Here is a 17,757-nt window from a genome sequence, read left to right as displayed (position 1 = left end):
AGTACCACCTTTCATCACTTTCTTTTAAGCAGACAGCTGATAACAAAGTATATTGCTAACAATATTTTTCAAGCATGCTGAAAAACTACAGAGGAAAAAGAAAGCCACAAATTGGCTCTAAGACCCTGATGAACTAACAGTGAGGGGAAACCGAGCAAACAAAAATAACCCAGCACATCAATGTATGCCAAGTCACTGAAAAAAGTGAAATATTTTTGCTGAGTCAAATGAGAGAAGTCAAAGAAACCTGATGTGTGTAGTCCATGTGCATTTGTTTCATTGCAGGAAATCACATCCATTGAGTGCAAATAAACTTTTTTCTTTTTCACACAGCTGTGCAGAAGCAGACGAAGAACGAGAATAATGCTCAGTTAGGCTCAGTTTTCATTTCTTGCTATTTTACAAGACTGCAGCAGCCAGCCTTGCAGCAGGCTGTCTGTCAGCAAAAATTAAGTTTAGCTTCATAAGCAATGTTATATCCTGGGAGATAATGTATGAGAATTCCTTTCTGAGTAAGGGTCCGTCCCACTTCTCTGTCCTGACAGAAGGTGGATACACCAAAATGTTTCTCCTCAGTAGTAAGGTATGGTGGTACCCTCAGCATGATAACAAGGAGGATTCCATGCTTATCTAAGATATTTATGCAATCCTCTTAAACCTTAATACAGTTATGTTAGGAGTCTGAGAAAAGCTTCAAGACTGCAGTGCTCTACAAACCAACTTCTCATTTAGCAATAAGGATCAACACCATGTTCTGTAAAAAGGCACATTTTTTTAAAACAATTTTGTTAGAAGATTTTTGTAAAGTTACCTGTAGAAACCAGCATACAATTTTACAATAATAAACTGCCTTTGCAATGAACAAGTTCTGTGCCTAGTTATTTGAGAACAACAAAAGTGTTTGAAATGAATATAGTGAAAACAAAAGGAAGAATGGGAAAGACGTTCAGTAAAAACAAAAAATTTGCATTTCTGTGCTTCATTTTATGAAGAATTATGCACTAATGCCTAAATCCTGGAACATAGGTTGAAAAGAATATAACCTATCTAATTATATGGATGGAGGCACCAAAACCCAATTCTAAATGCAGCTTGTTTCTGAATCCCCATGCATTTCAAAACGTAATTTTAGAAATGCTGTCCATCCATTTAAAGCATACGCCAGAAAGACAGAAACAATAAACCAGACCATTCTCTCAAAGTGATTTTTGTGGTCAGCAATAATCTGACTGTTCTTTTAATATTAGTGACTAAATAACATAATTGTGAGAAACAGTTTTCCAGCCCTTCCCAAAAAAGGAAAGAAAACACTTAGCAGACATGCAACAGCTGAATATTACCACTTCATATTGACTTGTATTGATGTTGGTTTCGCTTTCAAAGTTTATGTTGGGCTACTTCAGGCTAGTATTTCCACAGCAAGCATAGAAACACTGCCGATGTGTGCAACTGCCAAAACACGAACAAAGCCAGCTGAAAAGGGCCTGCTGCCGACAAATATTTTGATGAGAAGACGTAAAACAGGTACCATGAATGATCTTTCCTATAGTGCTATCAGAACAGACATTCAGCTTCTCAGGCCAAACCGCTGCCACTGATCAACCCCGCAGCACACAGGGCGTGCACCGAACAGGCAATACAGAAATACACCAGTCAGTTACACGTGTACATGCTTGTCTGCATCCAGGAAAATAATGCTAGAAAAGAATGGAAGACACTGTGAGGGGAAGGAGGAAAATACAGGAAAAGTAACAGAAAGAGAAGCCTTGTACCATATTTCTGCTGAAAATTATAAAGGGTTACACAGGATCACCACATACTTCACTACATGACTTGCTGGTATAAACACTTTTTTTTTAATATTGCCATTATCTCTAAATTAAGAGCTCTTACTTTTTTATAATCATTCTATTTGCTTCTGCCTGTCCAATTCATCTGATGTGAAAATGAAAAGAAGTAGCATTTACACATTGTAGCACCAAGCCAAGTATGACTGACAATGATAATTATGCTTTCCTTAAGGTGCAACACGGGATACTCTCTTCTTGAAGAGCAGAAATGAAAACCTAAGCAACACATCAGGAGAGCCATAAAGTCATGTTCGGGGGGGGGGGCGAATCTCAAAGTTAAATGTTTTAAACATCTCACTAGCCACACTATCTAGCCAACAGGTGGCTTCATAGCACATATTTCTAAAACTAGTATCTTGACCAGCAAGTTGTAAACTGCTCACCTTCCCACTTCCATTTATGCTTATCACACACAACTAGAAACATGTGATTGGCCTTTGTTCCTACAAATAACACTCACCTGGCATCAAAGATATGCAAAAACAGGGAAAAAAAATTCTGCACAAATTATTTCAAAGTAGTACAATTATTTTCAAAATACCCAGAGGGGGAAAAAAAAAAATCTTTGTAAAAATACCCCAAAAACTTATTAAGTTAAGAACATGCTTTTCTTCAAGCAATAATCCAAACAATCCAAGTTTAGTTCTATTTCAATCTATTCCACTAGTAACAAAAGAAATACTGTTAAATTCTAAAAGATAAATTTATTCCACACAGATTTGTTTAACACATGCATGAGCTGAAACAAAAGGAGCTGAAACAAGTTTTTAAAATAGAGACTGGTTTGAAAATTCACTATATAGAAAAAGAGGATTCTGCTTTTCCACCATATCAAGCACAGTCATGTTCTACCATTGGAGGACCTGTGCTTGAAGTAAGATTCATTTTCCTATTTTTCAGCTTCTCTAGAAGGCCTGAACAAATGGCAAGACGCTGCAGTCTTACACTGCTCTTGTACCTACCATTCTGCCCTGAATCTCAGGACTGATGATGGCTGCACCTGTGGCTTCAAATTCACCTCAGCTGGGTTAGTTTCTGACTGGGGCTGAATTACCCTTTAAATTCGTATGACCAGGTAGGATCTCTGAGTTCTTTGCAGCTATCACCCCCACCACTTCTACCGTGCCATTTTCAATAACAATAAAAGCTTTCTTTCAGTAGAAGATAACACTCTATCCTCTCAATTCAAGCTAAGATGCAGTAATCCTTTATAATGCAGTTAACCCTCTACATAAATGGAAGGATTAAGTGGTCCTGTTTATGATCTCAGGGGAAAGAGAGCACAGTGCCTTGATTAAAGAGAAATAGAAGCAGAAAGATCTGTACAGCGTTTGCACATGGAGAGAAACCTCCAAGCATGATGAGGAGGAAGAAGCAGTTGGTAAGGACATTCCTCAGAATCACAGAGAGGAAGGGACTGGTCTCTGGTTTGGGACTTTCTTCACTAAATTATCAGAGCGTGAAATACAATATATTTGCTACACAGACACCACAAAGATCCCACCATTCTCCTCCAGACCATACAGAAAGGTTTAATGTAAATACTGCATAATATTTGCCTCATATCAAGGCATTCAGTTGCCATACAACTCAAAGATTTAATAAGTTTCAAACCTGCAGAGACTCCTGCTTCCATGGCTTTGCTTTTTTATGCACATTGAATCAGCTGATACCTTTAATTTCTAATAGTGGAAAATTCTGACAGAATACAAATACCGACAACTGGTATTATCCTCATTCCCCAGGCATGCAAGGTGAAAGAAATCTCATTTTTGTGAAATTCACATAGGTTTTGTTCATTCATTTTTTTATTAAAGTCAGTGACATTTTTCCAAAGTAATAACCAATTGTTTTACTACAAATGCACACCATTAACACAAACATAACATACGAAAGTATGAAAGTATATGGACCCCATTCAGTATAACACATTGAAATGAAAATAGACGACCAGTGAAATATGAAGTTCCTGGGATGAAAAGGCATTGGCTACATTTAAATAATAATTACTTTTAGTCAATCAAGGATTTTCCAATCCTTGAAACAATAACAACTAGATACAATACTGTGGTATAGTATCTCATATAAAGTACAAGCTACTACTCAAGAAACTGAGTTCCCTAGTCACTTCTCAAAAGTTCAGAGTTACACTTACATTCAAAGATTATAGTTTGTTTCAGCATTACTTCCCATAGTAACAAAGCTCGAGCGAGCAAGGCTCTTTCTGTCTGTATGCCCTGCAGCCCCTTCAGGGCTGCCCAACAGGGCTGCCCAACAAAGTTTTATCACATAAGCAGATAGGTAGTGTCTCAACTGAGTGAGCAACCATAGCAAAAATTCATATGTTCTTATATATAAAAATAATCCAAGGCATGAACATTTCTAAATACAGGAAAAGCTCTCTCTGGAGCTCAAAAGTATCTCCAAAACCAAGGAGGAAAGTGGCATGAAACAACTCCAATTCCTCACACAGACAAAACTGTTTCATTGTAACAGAAAAAAATGTTACCTCCAGCCATCAAGGTATCACCTATGTTCATTAGAAGCAAAAGTGGTTTATTACTGTGATTTGGTTTTAACTTCTGATTAGCAGTTAAAAAGAGAAAGGCTTAGGTGATACTTTTTATATCACTGTGGTAAGAGATCACTAGCAAAAAAACATTGAAAACATTTTCTATGTATCATATTAATTCAAAATTCGAGAGTCCTCATTCCCAAAGTGATCAGTAAGTTCCACTAGCAATTTTACTTTCTTGAAAATTTAAAATATAATCACTAAAATAATCATAGGCCACTTCTACCAGTGAGGAAAATCCTTTGTGTTTTCCCTCTTGAATAGAAGCATACTGTGAAAAATCATTTTATATCCTTTATCTGAACTATTTATATAGGAAACATAGTAAATAATTTCATTAAGGTTCAAAGTTCAAGAACTCAAAAGCTGAGAAAAGACAGAAGAGTTGTCTGAGCAATTATTTTCTTTTCCTTGCCTCACATACAGGACAAAAATGTTTACATTAATTCTACTCTCCACCACCCTTTAAAATCTTTGGTCCCATCATTTACTTACAGTACACTAATTAAACTCCAAATTCCAGAGCTCATAGACAGAATTATCGGCTTCATTAAGGAAATTTTTGCTGTCTCTGTATCTGACACTTAAATGTTAATCCACAGGCATTCATTCAATGCTGTATTCAACACTTTGTGAGCCAGAACACTGAGAGCTCAACTGCCAATTTTTAGATGGATTCATAAGCTGAATAATATGCACCATCAGACCAAATTACGGTCATTTAATTCTGAAATCTGAATTCTGAATTTTCACAAATGTGGAGTAATGGGGGGGGGGGGGGGGGGGGGGGAGGTGGGTTGACTTGTTGGGGTTTTGAGTAAATACCTACTTAAATATGAAATCTTCCCCATCTCTCCATGTAAGTATAAGATTGCAACAGCAAATTGTCACCCACTGAAGGAGATCAGTTAGAGCTTGTGGTCTCTTTCAGGGGTTTGCTGACAATGGAGGAATAAGCCAAACACACGATCTTGGGTTTCATCATTCTGTGGAGACATACCTAACTTTTCAGGATACCTTCTATCACTGTCCCCTATTTAGTCACAATTCAACTTCCTGTGTTTCTTTAAAACTTTACAATTCAGCAGACATTTTACAAGTCTTTTCAGCCCAACTGCTTCATTTATCAAAGCAGTAAGCGAATGAATCACCCATCTTACGGTACAAAGAAGTATCAGGTAGTCAGATGATGAGTAGAAGATCCATCAGTAGTACATATCTGAAAGAATTAAAAAGATGCAGGGGAAGAAAAAAAAAAAAAAGAAAAAAAGCAAAGAGCAAGATACTAAAGATACAGAAGAAGGGAATAAAGAAAACCAAAACCAATTCCCCCCCCCCCCCCCCCCCCCCCCCCAAAAAAACCCAAACACCCTTGAAGGTTAGTTCTAAACCATTAATGAAAGCACAATCTGCAAAGAAAGTAAATTCAGACTAACAAATAGGCCAACAATATTTCTGTCCAGAGTTTAAGCTTTATATGACACAAACTCTGAGACTGCTAAACTGGTGTCTCCAGCGGGGCACGGAGTATTCTCACAACCCCTACCACATTCTGCTTGCAACACAACAGATCTGAGGCTGATGGCCTGCTTTCCAAAAATACAATTCAGAGCAAAGTACATTTTGACAAACTGCAAAGGTCAGAACTGCAACCAGTCTTACCTAAAATAGAGATAAAACATCTGATTTTTGTCCAAGTTCAGATTTTTTTTCAGTACCTAAGCATAAGCAACTGCTCCAAAAATCAACAGGAGTTGCAAGTACTCAGAGCATACTAGGAGAGTCGAGCCCCCGAAGACTCCACAGGCATGAGGACATTATACTCAAAATGTTGTTCATCAAAATCCTTCTCCCCTTCACATATACAGAGCTGCTCAATCTAGGAAGTACCAAAATTTCAGAAGGATTTTTTTTTTTTTTAATTAAAAACTCCTCAGTAGCCCTTAGCCTTATTTTTACATAAAAAAAACAGAAGTACCTTAAGTGTTAGCAGAACTGTATCAATGCCTACCTCATGGCTACACCTTCACCTACCTCCTTAGGCATGTTCAAAAACTGTATATCATTACCTCACAGAATCATGCTGAATAAAATACTGTGGCAACCACTTCTTTTTCTGGACATTGTGAGAAGTGGATGAACAATCATAGTATCCCTCTGCATCACAAAAGGAGCTTGCACTGAGGGAAATCAAACTACAAATTCTAGCAACTTGGATAGTGGTCCTAGCCATCGTGGGAGGGAAATTCTCATTTATTCTTGATTAAGACACCCTACTGTGCAGAAACAGTTTCAGATGCAGGATCAATTGGGCCAGAAAGTCAGGCCCAGGTTTTCCCTCTCCAAGGCAGTTGCTTACTCCACTGGGATGAGAAAACATACGATCTCTAGCCCTTTCTCTTTTGGCTCTGTTAATCTTCTGTAGAACAGCTTTAAAAGAAGGAATAGAAAACTTTTTGCACTACAGAGCAGCCAAAAGGCTGGTGTTCAGGGTAGTTCTCACCTAGAAAGGACAGAAGTGGAGAACTAACTTGGCCATCTTACATTCTGAATGAGGGCTCTAGCTACTAAGCTGTCACATCCTCTGTTTTACATCACTGGGAAATACAGCCTGTACTGCTTGCAGTCTGTGAAACCTGTACGTGCAAATGATGAAGGAATTTTTAGCTATATACTTTTATATTTATTTCATTGCAGATAAATTTTATCCATCAGATGGGTGCTAGGCCCAATGTCCACCTATTACATGGTCCCCAATAAGTAACAGTGACAACAATATACTTCACTCACACACACTTGGGAATCCATTCTAAAGGCAAAAGAATATTTAATACCTCAAGTGTAAGGAACCCACTCTTACACAGTTAGATTTGTATCTCATTTCTATTCTGGAACACCTATGCTATTTAACAAGATGCAATTCAACTGAGATTAATATTGGTTTGGTTTAGGCTCTAATAGTACTTAATAAAAGGGAAAACTTAATCCAAAGCAAAAAGTTTGAAAAAATAATGTTATCAGAAAAATGTTACTAATATATTCACTTGGAAAGAAGTTACTTCTCTGTCACTGTTAGTAGAAAGGCTTTATCCATACATAATAGTTACCAACTAGATTTGTAACTCCATCTTCATCATGCCTTTAAGTACCTGTAGTTTAAGCCTCAAAGAACCACCTCACCCAGAAAAATACACGTGTTCCACACTGCTCAAGTATCTTACACAGTCTGTCTGGATATACGCAAATCATAACATTAGCAGTAAGTATTCTAAAAGGAGGTTTGAATAAAGTTGTTTTGTCTTTTTTAAACCAAAGTCCAATTTTTTTTTCAGAAATAAAAATTAAAACTTCAAGTGACTTAGTACCTCTTACTGATGAAGAAAGCATACCATTTCCCATTACTACTACGTGAAACAATTTCATTTTAAAGAGACAAAGTAATAAACACTGAAAGAGTCTTTCAAACAGCGGCAGTCAAAAGTTAATACAACACAGAAGCAACTTTATCTGCAAAGTTAAAAAAATAATTTTAATCCAATTTTCTGAAAAACTAGTAGTATATGGAAAGTGATTCATTAGGCTGGACTTATTTGGTATATTCTGAAATGAGAAAAAAAAAATCACTTCTGTCTTGTATCCCTCAGAATTTAAACTGCCTTTCAACAATTAATCCAAAAAGAAATCCAAGTATTCCTTTTGTTTGAAAAGTCTATTCCCCCACTATTTGTACTTAAATAAGTGCTTATCATAAAACTACCAGCTTTGATAATATTTGATAAGTACACAAGCTCCCTATTACCTGCATCTTCATTTTCTAAGTACTCCAATCATTATTTTAAGCTCCTCTAAATACAACCAAATTTGGAGGGGCTGGGCAGGGTGAGGGAAGTGCACATGGGCAGAAGTCTCACTCTCTCTTCCAAAACTCTAAGCAATGAAAGACAGATTATTTTAACAGAGCTACTCGCATGTTCACTTTGATGAACTAATACATAAGTAGAGCAATAATACAATATTTAAAGCTACACTACTGATTCTGAAATCAGTTCCAGACTCTTCAGAACCAGAAAAATATTTCATAGAAGATGGCTACAGAAGGGTCACGTAGTATCAGGTTTCTTAGGAGCACAGCATGCAAAAATAAGATTGAAGAAGGCTCATAGTTCTGTTCTCTTTTCCACTATTACAACTCCAAATTATTTTTATTGCAATCCTTATTTCAACATATTCTATTTCCAGTATCACCAGCATTTTATTTCCTCCCTTGGACTCTATGTGATTCATAAGCTAGCCTGTCAACTGCTAAACAAAGTTAAGACAGTTTTAAAGCTTTCTAAGGGGACAAATCCTTTAGAATAAAACATTTGAAAACTATCCTTCTAAACTGTCATGATTCTTTTAAGTGAATATTCCTCACTTAAAGAAAGATGGTACTTGTATCAAACCACATACAGGAAGATTAGGTTAGGATCACTGTCAACCTCAAATCCAACCAATTTTATACATGGAGTGTCAAACAGTATCAGCTACTGAAGATCAGTCTTTCATGGTAAGTAAAACAGATCCAATCAGTGAAACAGAAAGCAGAGTTTATTTTACAGACAAGCCAGCACAACACAACAAACCAGAAGGGGGGGGCGGGGGGGAGAAAGAAAAAAAAAAAAAAAAAAGAAAAAAAGAGAGGACTTCCTTCTTTCTGTTTAAAGACCGGGGGATCTTCAGTCAGGTGGGTGCCCAAGAGGAAAGCTTCTTCTTCACAGAGTGCCTCTTATAATTAAGCAGCCGCCCCTGGAACGCACCCCGGCAGCAGAACATGGATCAGTTGAGCAGAAGTTGCAGTGGGTGCATGCCCGCTGGCCCCCCATGCGGACAGCCTGGCCACTCCTCCAAGGTCTTAGGACCCACTGCAGAGAGTAATCCAAGCTCGGCATTTGGGAAAGTGATAATGTAAAACACAGCTTATTTAAGATATTTCCCTTCCCATTGTCACTGGTAGGAGGCCCAATAAGAACAGAGAGTAAACTAATTATCTTCTTTATGGTTTCGAGCCTATCCATATATGGGAAACAGGAGACAAGGCTGTGCTCAAAGTACTGTCAAATATACAAGGTAAACACACCTGTACAGAGAGTATTAGCTCCACCTGACCTCACAGAATTACTTTAACATTGTGTTTCCCTTAAACAGAAGGTGAAACATTAAGTAGGTTTTCTAAATTGACAGTCCTTTTAAGTCCAAGGGGTGCTTTTAAGAAGGTATGTACGTTAACACTGCACAACTAGCACACTGACCAGAATGGAAACAGAATTTTGACCGCATGGGCGAAGCTGCTTAGACATCTTTTTTATAAAGCCCTGATTTGTCAGGATAAAACCTTTTTCCAGGACTATACCAGTTCTGCCAAAACTTACTCTACATGCAAATTTTCTAATTTTGGGTCAAAACTAGAGAGACTCTTAATTATTTATGATTAAGATCAGGAAGTTTTGTTCTTCCTCCTACATCTGCACTCTAATCACCTGCAAACAGAAACATCTCGGTACCCCAACCAGCAAATCCAATGGAGAATATTTTAGTTCAATTTTTTAGACAGACACTGTTTTGTCCTGATACACACTGGAAGACTTTTGGGTTTGGTCCTTTTTTTTTTTGTGGTGGTGGGTTTTCTTAAATGTTCCACAGAAGCAACAAATAATTTTCCACACAGCCCTAAACAATCCGATTTTGTCCCAACCCCGCAAAGATTGATTAACTGTGAGCAGACACCTAAGTCAATGGGACCGCTTATTGTACATTATGTTTAGCTTGCACATGAAGAATTGGGGCCTTACACTGAGCAACTTCACACTGGTGTATAAATTCTCACATGCAGGATCAAATATAAAATTTTCACTGTCTGTATGAAGTAATATGCTCTATGAGATTTAAACAAACTCAAAGCCCTTAAGATAGCTATCTACAGAGCAAGGTCAAATTTCTGCAGAGCCAGGAGTATAGAAGCCTGGCTGCAAAAGCTAGCTAAGCTTAAAAGTTCAAGCATGAAAAATATAGTCATGTACATGCACACAGACTGGTTTTTTTCCTGTTCTCTCTGACATACATTTAAACTTACAGATGCTATAAATAAAATGAAAAAATGTATTAGCCCAATTTTTTAAAAAATTAGGATACATACTTTTCAATATACAGAATTTCTGTTCCTGTTTTCCATGTCAAACAACATTTAAAACACTGCAGATTCCAAAAAGCACTTCTTTTTGTAATATACAGGACATCTGAGTCAGTACTGATGTAATAAATTCCCTTCACCATCTTCTTTTGACCATTACTGGATTAAACTGCAAATAAGACTAGTGCATTCATCAGTATAGACCCTCTTTTATCCCTTTAGTAAGGGACTGCAGAATATTTACATTTACATATAAGTATTTTCTCAAGTAACTAGATTTTTTGCACAAAATCATCCCAAAGGCGATGGCTAATCCTTTATTACACCTCAACATTACTTATTACTAACCAACAGCTCTCTTCCTTTCAAAAGCCAAGAAGAGGAGAAAAGTCAATGTTTCACAGAGTGTTAGATCAGCATTGGTTTTGCCTCTGTTTTCCACTGAAGAGAGAACAGGGAGGGGAAGAAAAAAAAAGCCACCAGGCACCTACCTTACACAGACCCAGAGTTAAGATCTTACACATAACGTAGTGACTCGTACCTCTGAATGCACAAACCAACTATTCTGGAGTCAGTCTCATCAGACTGACCAAAATTCCAGCCTGGAAAACTTCCCCAGCGCAGGTTTCACCCAAACCAGTATGCCTGCACAAACAGCTTCTGTTCAGCAAATCCAACAAGAATTCTTCAGTCACCCAGTTCCTACCAGCTCCTGAACAAAGAGAGTCGACCTGAAAAGCTGCCCTCCCTGGTTTTGGAGCACAACTTCCACAAATCTCATCCTAGAAGGCACACCTTCTGAATCAAAAACATTTGCCCTCGTCTTCATGTCTCTATTTCAATTACTAAACCTCCTAATCTGATACCTGATTACCAACCAAAAGGGATTCCAAGGGCACTAAAACCCATTACTGGTGCCAAAACCACAGTTAACATTACAGCTTCTAACTGCCCAGGCTTGTAGCACTTACTGAGACAAAGTCAGGGGAGATAGGATTCCCTAAATCAGAAGGGACAAAAAAGAAAGCAACCTTGACCACTGTATCAGAGACATCTTGGGATCAAACAAACATGCTTCGGAAACGTTCGGAGTAGCCTACTAATTTGTTCTCAACCTATTTGAGGAATGCAGACTGCTTTAGAGAAGGAAAAACAATCACCTACTCAAGACTCCTACAAACTGCTGTTTTAGCACATTTACCAGAGAACATCAAGATTAATTAAGAATAAATCTACTCAAGAAAAACAGAGATCACACGCTGTAAAACCAAGCCTGACTGGAACCTCATTTCCAACAATTTTGTCATCAAGAGTAGCAGTCTATATATTTTTTTTTTTTTTTTAAGGAATACAGAATATCCTTGAGGAACAATACCAAAGGTATTAAGTCTGCAATCTCAAATCCTAAAATGAATCAATTTATCTGCTAGCTGCATTCACCATATTAACTCGAGACCATCAAAACCTTACACAAGTCCTCTTACAGATCAGTATCGTATACCATCCAAGTTAAATATTACAAATACAGTTGTTGATTATACACTGCACTGGGAAGCAAAGAAAAATAACACATATCTGTATGATTTACCTAACAATACGCATAGGTTCATTTTCATTGTTTAGATGAACTAGAGACCACTTAACACTCTGAAAAAAAACACCAACATCTACTATTTATACCTTCACTGCCACAGAAAAGGGCTCTCATTCAAAACTGTTTTACAGCAGTTTACAGCAAAATTATTTGGTGTTTGTAACAAAAAATGCACACACTTTACAAACCTGAGATTTTTTAAAACTGCCAACCTATTGCACTTGGCAGATTACAAAAGAAAAGAATGTTGCACGGAAGACAGGAAGCCTCTCGTGCCCTATATATACATAATAGGAAGCAATGTCTGGAGAGCAGCACCTGGACAGAAATGCCTATATATGGTATCCTTAGGTTGGGGTTACCTGCAAGCAAGGAGATTTTTTTCTTATTCCTTCAACAGAGTTTTAAAGTCAGAAGCAGAACAAGTCAGCCAATCTCCATCCACGCTAAGCAAATACAGACTTATATTTAACTTGCATAGTTTTCTTGGTGATGTAGCAACCAAGGAACAATTTTGTAGGTAACATGTGGCTTACATCCTTGTCATAAATGAAGCCAACTGAGTTCCTCAGAGTCCAAAGTGTTATGTGAGCGGTTAAGGACACAGAAAACGGCCAATAATTTCCAGAGTATTTTATCTTAATATTTTCCAGAAGAAAATTTCATGACAGCTAATAGTTTATTTTTTTTAAAATAAACATATCTAAAGATAGGTCCTTAAATCCACATTACAGACTCTAATGAATAGCAGTCAGATTTGCAAAGCTATACACCTCAAAACTTGCTGAAATTATCTGGAGTTGCAGATTCTTATTGTTTGCATGCCTGTACATGACAAAAGCAGGAGTCAGAATATCATGAAAACTGGTAGAAGAAAAAAATTTGGATGAGCTTTTATTTAAGTGAGCTTAAGAAATCAGAGAGCTAAATTTCTAACACTTTGATCTGAAAGTTTTAATTCTCATAATAAGCAGACTAAGTCAGATTCTGCATCATGTTGCCTTTTCAGTTTCAGTTTGTGTAGACTCTAGCAAAGTTTGTGTAACCTTCTTTATGTATTTGATGTATTAGACAACACTTTACATACAGTCAGCTTTCCATTTTCACCCAGGGCAATAATTCAAGGCCAGCTTGTTTTGGTTTTAACCACCAGGAGAGGCTGAAGTAGGTGGCACATTTTTGTTTCAATAGCTTAAGATCATTAAGATACAGTGGGGAAAAAAACCTACTGCAACAAAAACCCAAAGCAACAAGCTTTTAGATGTTTGTTTCAGAACTAATGTAACTATTTTTAACAGAGAAATTTATGCAACTTACATAGTACAGTTTTAATTCAGAAATCAATCATTTCTAGAGGCAACAGCAAAAATAACAATAAAAGAAGGAATCTACTCTGTGTCATGAGTCTTTATCCTCTGCTGTTTCGAAAGCATATTTGAGTGGTATGAAGCTGCTCTTTAAACATGGACAATAAATATTCCATTACAAGCACAATCATCTTGTTTTCTAAAACAAACAAACAAACAAACAAACAACAACAACAAAAACCCACAATCCAAAAAACCAAAACATACTGCTGTATGTAACTTGCCATCTGAAATCATCAAGGAAAATTTTCAGGACAGTTTTTTTTAAAGGATACTTCCTTGTCTACTACTACTAGAAATTTATTGGGAGGCACTGGGACAGAGGCTGCAAGAACTTGGGAGCTTTGTATCAAGTGTATCTATTGTCTTCTGAAGACTGATATGTATTTCCAGAAAAACAAGCATACAGTAAAATGAAATGAAATTAGATTTTGGCACAAACATAAGGATAAGGAACATTACTAGATACTGTTATTTGTCTTAAAAAAAAAATAAAAAAAGGAAACTCAAAGTTCCGTATTTCTTTTCAGTGTAATATTTTACACTACAAAATATACAGTTAAGTTGCATAAGAAAACTGTATTCTGCTTTTCAATCCCAATCCTATCCAATTTATACTCAATACATTTTAGCATTTGCATTCCTAAATTAGATTATATTTACTTTTACACTACTTGTATCTTGTTTTCCTCCTTGGAACATCACAACTGCTTGAGCTACCCCCTCTAATTTGTTGCTAACACACATTCAAGTACTATCAACAAAACACCGAGACAGACACCAGCAGAGAACAGCCTCCTTTTTATGTACTTTATGTTATCACTCAGCTCCCTACAACACATTGTACTACCCAAACACTACCAAAATACTGCTTTGTAGGCCCAGGAGAGCAGTAAAGCAATAGCAAATAAGGCACTTGAGTAAGGGATTACCCTGGACTGTGGCCTCTGTTTTGCCAGCAATAGTGTAGCAAATATGTAGTGAACTCAAGGCAACGCTACTAGATGAAGTCTTTCAAATGTTTATGTTCAAGTTACTGTACGAGTATAGAAGATTTCAAAAGGAAGAGCAGAAAGAATGAACTTGCTTCCTAAGAAGAGCTCTTAATTAAGAGTTCACTCTCACTCCACCCCTTCACTGCACTAAGGAGAGTTAGGATGTGTAATCTACCCACGGAACAATGTTACCATTTCTTCAAACCATCCCTCTCTAAGAGTAACCCAAGGTGGCTGACTGACCTACTTCACAGTCTAGGATCAAAGCAGTTAATAGCACAGTATAAATTAATATACATCCTTTTTAGATTTCAGTATGTCAAGTTCTTGGGAAGTTTAGGAGTACCTATCATGTCTCCTGAATCCATGCAAACAATTTGATGCTGCACATACACAGCACAATGAAGTGATGCTCACAAAAGCTCTGGAAACAACACAGTGCTTCTTCCTTACTACTCCACAGCCTTGCAGCTTCCCAGGAAATTAGCAAATGCAGGTATCTCTATATAACACTACACTGTGACCTCTCATACTTTTAAGTATTAAGCCCTAATTTCATTGAATTTTAACTTTTAAAAAAATTCTACTTAAATCTCAAAACTCAGGATATAGGGAATATGTTGCTGATTAAACGTACAACAGGTGAACCTGCTTTAAGTAAGAGCTCAGTTCCAGACACAGTGCAATGCCACAAAACTAAGAAATACATAATAGAAAGTGAAGACTCCATTCAAGTACTGCTTAACACTTCATGAAAATAAGCATTTTGAAAAAGCTGGAATTTGCCTTTCATAAGTTACACATAAGACTGTGAGCTACGATTACTGCCTTACTGCAGAAGACTCCAAAAATACCTACACATTCTCCAGTGGTTTAAAGTCTTCCAGCCGAGCTAAGTAATTTATTTCATAACTATACTGAAGCTTCCATATTTGCTACAATCCAAGGATGTGTTTATTAATATGAAAAAACAGCGCTATTTTTTCCACCCAGAGCAGAAATGCAGATGCATTACTCCTCCAGCACTTGTGCAGACAGCAGCTCTCTAAGACAGAAGGCCTGCAGCAGGCATTTTTTAACTACAGGTGTATTAAGAGTCTGGACGTGGCGTAAGCATTCCTGGCAGGTAGGAAAGAGGGGTTGGGACCTAATGCTGAAAGGACACAAGAATTTAGTAACTGCAAGAGAAGCTTTCCATGACTGAAGTGTATTCGGCAACCAACTCTCCTTAACAGAGTAAGCTACTGCACAGCAAAAAACTACATTCTAAAATAACATGATTTTGGAAACATGGGGAGAAAAACGGAAGAATAAAGAAGAAAGACACAGTCAAAGGACCTCACATCACAGAAGCATCTTCTGCACCTCCTAAAACCTCAGTATTTTGGAAGGGCTTGTTTCTTAAGCAAACGGGTAGGCATGGGCCAGGACCAGTTATTTTCTCAGAGAAGTGGCACCATTAGGGAAAGAGAATGTAAGAACCAGCTTGAAGAACAATGAAAGCCAGCAAAGTTTGGGGGTTTGGTGTTAGGGTGTTTCTGTTAAAGACAAGTTTTTAAGTGCCACCTGTCACAGAAAGCAGCCTTTCTCTCACTCGCCCCTTCGTGAGCCCTTGGTGCACCCTCACCTCACAACACCGCGACACCGCAGCGGCTGACCAACCCGCTACCCCCGGACAGCCGCCCTGCTGGAGCAGGGGACAACCCCCCCCACACCCCCCCCGGCCCCCAAACCCAAAACTGAAGGCGGGTTTCAAGGCGGGCAGGGGGAATCAGCCGAATTCAGCCGCCCCCGATAATGGCACCGGTAAGACAGGGGTGCATTTGGGCAGCGGCCCAGGGGAGGGGGGGAGAGACCGGCGGGGGCGAGAGGCCGGCCCTGCTCCCCTCCTGTCACGGCAGGGGCTGGGCAGCGCCTCGGCGGCCCGGGGCCGGCGCTACTCCCCGCCTGCCCGCCCGCCTTGCAGGCCGCGCCGCGGCCCCGGTGCCTCCGCAAGGCCTGGCGCCGCCGCAGGCTCGGGGAGCCGAGCAAACAAAGGGAGAGGAGGCCAGGGCCAGGGCCGCGGCTCGGGAAGAGGGCGGCGGGCAAGTCGCGAACCGCGCCGTCCCCATCCCCCGTCTCTCCCTCCGCCCCACCGGCCCTCGGCGGCCACGGGGGGAAGGGCGGGGGGAGCCAGGCCGCGGCGCGCCCGTTGCCCCGGGGACGCTCACCCAGCGGAGGCCGCGGTGTCCCGCTCCCGGCGCGGGCCTCTCCCTGGGCACCTCGGCGGCGCGGCACGGCCTGCGCCGGCATCCGGGCTTAGCGGCGAGCAGCCTCCCGGGGCGGCGGAGCAGGACTCACCGAGGAGGAGGAGCTGGCGCTGCTGTTGCTTTTGCGGGGCCCGGCCCGGCTCCGGCTCCCTCCCTCGCCGTGCCGCCGCCTCCCTGTTCCTGGCGCCGCCGCCGCCGCTGCTGCTGCTTCCTCCGCCTCCTCTGCCCCCACCCCTCCGTCCTCGGAGGGGCGCACGGGGGCGGCGAGCCCGCGATCGCCGCCGCCTGCTGCAGGCACGGCTGCGGCTGCGGCACCCGCGCACAGCCCGGCGGGGGCGGCAGGGCCCGGGACACCCCGCTCCCTTCCTCCCTCCGCCTTCCCGGTTGCCCCGGCCGCCCCCACCGCCCTGCGGCCGCTACCAGCCCTCCGCGGCCTGCCTGCCCCGCAGGGCCCGGCCGAGGCGGCCGGACACCTTCCCTTCCCCGGGTTTGGGAACCTTCCAGGGGCTCGTCCCCGCTTTGCGGACGCGCGAAACCTCCCCGGGGACGGCCGGGCTTCGCGCTGGGAGGGAGGCGGTCGGGCTTTGTTAGCCCCTGGCCCACTCCTCCCCCCCCCCCCCCCCCCCCAGCTCCCGTTTTTGACCGCTCCCCTTGGCGACAGCAGCTCATAAATAAAGTTCACAGGGAGGTACTTGTTTTGGCGAGGGGTATCACCTCGCTGGTATCGCACCGCCGGAGCCACCCCAGCGGCTCCCCGCCCCGAGCAGGGGTGGCGGGTCAGGCCAGGCCAGGCCTGCTGCTGCCCCGCCGGGAGGCGCCGGCGATGGGCGCTCCCCTGCAGGCCGGCGCCGCGCCGGGGCGGGAGGGAGGGAGGGAGGTGGTCTCCCCTCCTTTTTCCTCCGCTTCATCTTCGCTTACACCTTCCCTGGTGAAACCCGTTGCGCGAGAAAAGGCGTTA

The 17,757-nt window shown here is 40.8% G+C and overlaps 1 protein-coding gene across 3 annotated transcripts in view; it reads right to left on the bottom strand.

Moving 5' to 3' along the window:
- Positions 1-17,104, bottom strand: part of SOCS6 (suppressor of cytokine signaling 6) — a 28,951-nt gene extending 11,847 nt beyond the window's left edge. For 2 of the 3 annotated variants that reach the window (XM_082312521.1, XM_082312519.1), the window contains exon 1: positions 16,891-17,104. The gene's annotated coding sequence lies outside the window, so the exon portion shown is untranslated. The other variant, XM_082312520.1, reaches the window with a different exon arrangement.
- Between the last annotated feature and the right edge of the window lie 653 nt (positions 17,105-17,757).

This window comes from Platalea leucorodia (genome assembly GCF_965183815.1).
Source record: "Platalea leucorodia genome assembly, chromosome: 1".
Lineage (NCBI taxonomy): Eukaryota > Metazoa > Chordata > Aves > Pelecaniformes > Threskiornithidae > Platalea > Platalea leucorodia.
The sequence above is the reverse complement of the archived record's forward strand: the minus strand, read 5'-3'. Positions and strand labels throughout refer to the sequence as shown.